General features: G+C 35.5%; 1 protein-coding gene across 3 annotated transcripts in view; it reads right to left on the reverse strand.

The window, feature by feature from the left end:
- The window catches only part of Klhl15 (kelch like family member 15), a 38086-nt gene extending 37244 nt beyond the window's left edge, over nt 1–842 (reverse strand). For all 3 annotated transcript variants that reach the window (XR_776932.3, XM_033760374.1, XM_010607152.3), the window contains exon 1: nt 792–842. The gene's annotated coding sequence lies outside the window, so the exon portion shown is untranslated. The remainder of the gene's footprint in view (nt 1–791) is intronic.
- Nucleotides 843–6710: the final 5868 nt, after the last annotated feature.

Here is a 6710-nt window from a genome sequence, read left to right on the forward strand (position 1 = left end):
GTATTTACCATGTGTGACTCTGAGAAATTTTAACTTCCTGATCTTGGTTTCCACTCATATACTAGGACTAACTAAAAACTAATTTTACCAAGTTGGGTGATGACTGAATTAAAGTTAAATATCTGGCCCAGAGAAAGGAACCCCTCCAGAGGTCAATCAATGCTGGCTCTTTCATCCAACTTCTACCTAATGCTCCTTAACACCCACAAGCCCAGAGGGACTTGACACCCTTCCATCTCTTCTGCACACATCCCACACCTCCCTGGGGGTATCTCACAGTGCAGGTGTATATGTGATCCAGAGATGTACTCACAGTCCAAAACTCTGGACACTGTCTTGTGATGGCATTGTTCTCCATTGTTTCTCATTATGCAAGTATAATTTTTTAGCTTTACTTATGGACTCCTTAGGTTTTTTTACCCTAACCAGAATTACTCTATTATTTATGTCATTTTAAAAGCCACTAGCCACGAGGCTCTAGATCACTAGGGATGAGGCTGGTGTGCAAATTGAAATGTGCTTAAAGTATAAAATAAACACCAGATTTTGAAGGCTTTGTACAAAAAAGAACATATAACTATCTCATAAATTTTATATTGATTATATGTTGAAATATTTTGGAAATAATTTTATAGGTCAAATAAAGTATATTAAAATTAATCTCACCTGTTTTTATTTTTTTAATTGTAGCTATGAGAAAACTTAAAATTACATACGTGGCTTGCATTAAAATCTACTGGACAGCACAATCTAGAACATCAATGTTTAAGGCATCAAACAACCAAACTTACAAATGAACATGTGAAACAAAACCAACTTGTTCACAATCCATACCCTGGATGCTACAAAGAAAAGAAAAAAAAAGGACTTAGATGGAATGAGGTTTAAAATACAACAAAACCAACCACAACACAAAAACATACATATAAGTAAATAAAAATAACTAGGAAAAAAAAAACTAGAAAAAAGATAATGTAAGAAGACCACAAAAAGAAAAATATATAAAACCTTATACATAAGAATTTTCTTAATTTAGAATTACACCAACTTGAAGAAATTAATAATTACAAAACTTTACATTGCAAAACATAAACTTCAAATTCTATGAAACAATGAGGGCTAGGAAAAATCCATTGAGAAGCTTTTGAAAAAATAGTTGCTGATATCCAATGTTCAATATTTAGAAACTCTGTATCCTCACTTCTCAAGATGGCTCATCACACGTGTGTGAGTGTGTGTGTGTGTATACTTCATCCTTGGCCTCCAGAATTTCAAATGGTAGATTTTTTTTTCCCGAAAGGTACATGAACCTGTATTAGATCAAATTACAAGGCATATTTATACTACTAAGAAAGAAATACTGAAGTGTATCTTGTTTCATCAACTTGACACTGGGCCGGGGATTTAGCTCAGCGGTTTGGTGGCCTACCTTGCAAGCGCAAGGACCCGAGTTCAATCCCTGGTACCAAAAAAAAAAAAAACATCAACTTGGCACTGATACTTTTTTAAAACGTTGCGGACATGGCTCAGTGGGAGAAGCACTTGCAAAAACTCTATTTTTGTGCACAGTTAGTAGAGAGAGAACTGAGGGTCATAGTACCTCCAAAAGGACTTTCCAATGACAAAATTACTATTTCCACAGTAATTTTTTAAAAAGTTATCTCTTTCACCTTTAACCTCTGTGATTTTCAGGTGTTTTTGAGTAATGTGAATGCAGAAGCTGAAGAGCAGCTGTTTGTCTTTTATTAACTCATACATTAAAAATATTTGTAAACTAGGCATGGCAGTTCACGCTGGTAATCCTAGCACTCAAGAAGCTGAAAAAGGAGAATTTCCATGTGTTCAAGGCCAGCCTGGGTTACATAATGAGTTTAAGGCCAGCCTAAACTGCATAGGGAGACCCTGTCACCAAAAAAAAAAAAAAAAATTGAAAATATAAAATGATGTTATTCTTCTCATCAAGTTCTTGTTTCAGAAAAGTTATTTTTACTAAAAATGTGACTTAAGTAACCATTTAATACATTGGTTTTCAGAATGAATTACAAATAATTAAAGTTTTTAGTGTCAACTTCTATAAATCAATACAATTCATGTAAATCAAAGCTCTTTAGGCTCAATAATTTTTTTTTTATGAGTACAGAGGTCTTGGGACCAAAAGGCTTTAGTCTCACTGAAGGTGTAATAAGAAATAAGTGATCACACCCACCCCCACCCAACCTCTGCCTATCTCTGCCCCAGAAGACTTCTACTGCTATTTATATCATGGAAATTTCTAACAGTTTAAACCTTCTATTGACCAGTAAAAAAAGAAGTCTGGTGGGGGTAAAATCGGACAGGAAATTAAAGGCAAAGAAATTAAATGCTTCCTTTTCAGTTAGAAGGCTGCCATTCCTATTTGAAGGCAAAATTCTGGCAATTAAAAAGAACCTGTTTCAAAATTCACCTTCATATTTAGGATATAAGAAATGATTTATTGGGCTGGGGATTTAGCGCAGTGGTTCCACCACCTGCCTGGCAAGCCTAAGGACCCAAGTTCGATCCCCACTACCAAAAAAATTAAACAAAACAAAAAAAGAAATGATTTATTGGTCCAGGGATTTAGCTCAGTGGTTCTATTGCCTGCCTCGCAAGCACAAGGTCCTGAGTTCGATCCCCAGTACCAAATAAATAAATAAATAAATATTGCTTTCACATTCTTCCCTGTTACCTGAAAACTCATTAAAAAACTCTAAACTATTCTGTACAAAAACTAGGCTCTTCAGGTTAACAAGCTTATCTTCAATGAAAAGTTTAAATGACTTCATACTACCTTCATCCTCAAACTGTTCTACCAAAACTGATGCCTATGCAAAAAAAAAAAAAAAGAAAGAAAGAAAAGTCCAGACTTGCATATTAAAAAGAACTCAAGGCTTAATTTCAGTAACCTATAAAGTAATTTTAAATTCAATCATCGCAGAAGATAACTTCTCAAGCACCAATCTAAACGAAAGAAAATCCTGGGCCAGGAATTTAGCTCAGTGGTTCCACCGCCTGCCTTGCAAGAGCAGAGACCTGAGTTCGAACCCCAGTAACAAAAAAAAAACAAAAACAAAAACAAAAAAATCTGCTTATTAAGTGAAAGAAAATCCTGAAAACAGACAACCCTGTTAGCAGACATTTTACCCTCATAGATACACCACTCAAACTGAGAATCAACTCAGTTTAATATAAGAGGATGGGCTGCATAAGTTAACTTTGTTTAATATTGCAAATTCTTTCTTGTCATCAAAATATTTCTGTAACTCAGTACACCAAGCTGCAAAAGGCCACTTAGCTGAACTAGTAAGAAGGCTCTGGGTCCTCCAGACTCTAGGCTGGCACTTAGTATACTAATTATTTTACTTTTCAGTTATGTTTAGCATTTAGTCACCCTATAGCACACTTATATGAAAAATACCCACTGCTTCAATGCTATTTTTCATAAGGATAATTTAATGCTCTTCTGCTTACTCCTCTGCTTATTCCTCACTACAAGTAGAAGTAGTCCAAGAGTGAGGTCATGGAAAACAGCTTCCCTAGCCTTCAGAGACTGGATCCAGTGAGAATTCTAGGAAAAGCCTCTATTGGGGAATAAAACCCCAAATCTTCTAAGTCACATTTTAACACGAATTCTCCAATCCTGCAATGTTAGCATTTTAGTTCTCCAAAAAATTATGCCAGTAAATTAAATCTTTCAAAGGTTTTGATGTTATGATACAGATTTTCTCCAAACATTTAAGTTCATGATGCAGAATCATGAACTAAATGAAGAGATCTTTATCAAGGACAAAGAATAATTTTTCTATCTGCTTTTACTTATTTCACTGATTCAGACAGATGAGCTTTAAGATCTTATATTTGAGAGAAAACTGAGAATCTATTTTGCCCTTCCTACTTTCTTTAGTCCAGAGTTACAATTTCTGGGCTAAGGGTGTAGCTCAGTGGTGGAGCACTTGCCTACCATGCGAAAGGCTCTGAGTCTGATCCCCAGGACCACGCACACTGACAAATTAAAACTTCTAATTCTGAAATGGTCTTCCACATTTGGAACCAGCAGCAATGCAATGTGTACCCGTGGCAGAGATGACCTGTAAGAGCCTCTCCAGTGATTCTTAAATGACAATAATAATTTCCTTTTACTCTGCCTCTTACTGCTGCTATTGCTTGAAAATCAGCCACACTCTTACCTTAAGGGTCCCCTCTACCTGGATCACTCTATCCACATATCTACAGGTCCCTTTGGGTCTTTTTCTTTACTCTAGTGTCATCTCAGTCCTTTCCCAAACACCTTCTTTTAAAATTTCAAAACCCTATCTTCCGCATTGCTCACACAATCCCCATCTTCCTTCTCTGCTTCTTCTCTGTAGTAGATTGAATGGTGAGGTAGATGGCCTGTTTTATCTATTTATTAGCTTTTTGCTTTAAATATTTTTTGTTTCATTTCACTGTGGTATCCCCAGCACCAAGAACAGTGCTTGGCACAAAGTAAGTGCTTACTAAACACTTGTTCAACATTTAATCCTCACAATCCTCCATATTCTATAGCTATTCCTGATTTAAAGAGAAAAATCAAAGCTCACAGATTAAGTAACCTGTCCAAGGGCACAGTTATTAGGAAGATATAGAGCTGGAGTCTGCCTGACTTCGGAGCCTTCCTGGCTCACCAATATTCCAGACTCCCTCACCAATGACTGTCTTTCACTGCTCTTCAAATAAAAAAAAAAAAAAAAAAACCCACAGGACCTATAACATTTCAATTCAGAGAAAATATACACTAATAAATTAATCCATCTCCAAACTCAAGATTCATTCTCCTCACAGTTGAGTGTTATTCACTCTCAAAACATCTCAAAACATCTTGACAATGGGCTAGCAACATCATTTGTTCAGAAGCAAGGAAAAAAAATGTTAAAGGTATTAAAATAGAAAGTTTTTTCCTTCCTTACATCTTTCTTGACTTGTCATGCTGTTTATGGGCTGTTTCTAAGAAAAAATGAAATTTCAAATAAATTAACACATATTTTACCATTCACCTTCATACTGCACGATGCCAGTTTACCCACAAATTACTAAAACTAGTGTGGGAACCCTTGTGAAGATCCAAGCCATGCCAGCCCTAGTTCCAACATTTTAGGACATAACTCAAATAACCCAAATCAAAACAGGGAAAAGGTCAAACCTTGAAATTCTCAATAAAGCAGTGATTTGCCAAAATTTTATCTTCAGAACAAGCAATGTATAATAAAAGCAACTACTTGAATGTAGACTCTTTCTTTTGCAATATTAACCTGATCCACTTTATCCTTTTTACAAAACACAAAACCATGCTTTGAAAGTCAACTGATACTGGACTAAACAATTATAAATTTAATAAAACATCTACTCAGAAAACCGTATCAAGTAAAAAAAAAAAATACCCCCAAAAAATGCTTGTCACTTTTTGTGAACCATTTTTAAACCAAACTATACTACATTTTTGATATGCCAAGTAAGTATGATTCCATACTGATTTGTTACACATAAAAATTCTGGGAAATAAATTCAATTTTCAAAGCACAAATATTTACTATCTTTTTCTCTCCCCAAATTAATCAGCAGCAAAGAGTGCAAATTAACATCCTTTACAACTGATAAACTGACTAGAAGCACCGAAGTGTTGTGACATTTTACAAATAAGAATTATACAAATAATACATTTACATTAAGGGCCAAAAGTTAAAATTTTCTATACATTTCTGTATCTACTAAGAATACATAAAGAGACATAAATGCATTCATAAGCGCTTCAAAAGCAATATTCAAATGGGTAAAGATTCAGGCATTCTATTCTCTAGATATGAAAAACAGACATTAAAATTAGGGCATATACATCTAAAAAACATTTCCCAAATTACAATTTAAGCAGATTAACAAAGGAAGACAAATTCAAAAAATGTAAGAGACTAACCAAAAGTAAGGTGTTAAATATTCTAAGAAAGGGGGCCTAAGCGGCCTAAAAAGATGAAAAGCAAAGCCCTACAGTAACATTAAATTTGAGTTAAAGAATACCGTTATTTAAATAAGCAGTTAGCATTTCGTAGGAGGAAGGCCAGGCAACGTGACTATTATATGTATCGATTCACAGCAGTGCTTTGCTATTCCGTACTTATTTGCTTACACTTATAATACAGAAATAAAGAAGCAGCAACAGTTAGCCACTACAACATTAACCACTCCGGCAAAGGTTACTTTAAAAACGGCCCTGCATTTTTACAACACTTGACAGCTATAGATTATTTTCATGTATATGACCTCATATAGTGTTCACTACCCTATGATGTATTACCGACTACATTTCACAGATAGAAAATCGCGGCTCGATACACTATTTTTCTCAGTCACCCAGTCGAATCCAGACCTTCTGATTCCACGTTTTATACCTCGCATTTCGCATAGTTCTGTTTCAGACATAAATACAATTTTTAAAGGGAAGGAACGGGTTGGGGGGAAATAATCATGGTACCTGCAGCTGTGTGCTGCAAAAAATGGCTGAATTATGCTTCTTCCTTTTTCTCTCTCGCTCTCTCTGAAAAAAAATTACATTTCAAACAATTTAAGTAAACTCAAAGACAAACTGGGTCCCGGCGTCTACCAAATGTTCGGCTCGGATCGGTGCAGGGAGGGCCACGGGCGAAGCCCGGGCGCGGCGGGGC

The sequence above is a fragment of the Fukomys damarensis genome, unplaced genomic scaffold (genome assembly GCF_012274545.1).
Source record: "Fukomys damarensis isolate Sample0158 unplaced genomic scaffold, DMR_v1.0_HiC HiC_scaffold_39, whole genome shotgun sequence".
Lineage (NCBI taxonomy): Eukaryota > Metazoa > Chordata > Mammalia > Rodentia > Bathyergidae > Fukomys > Fukomys damarensis.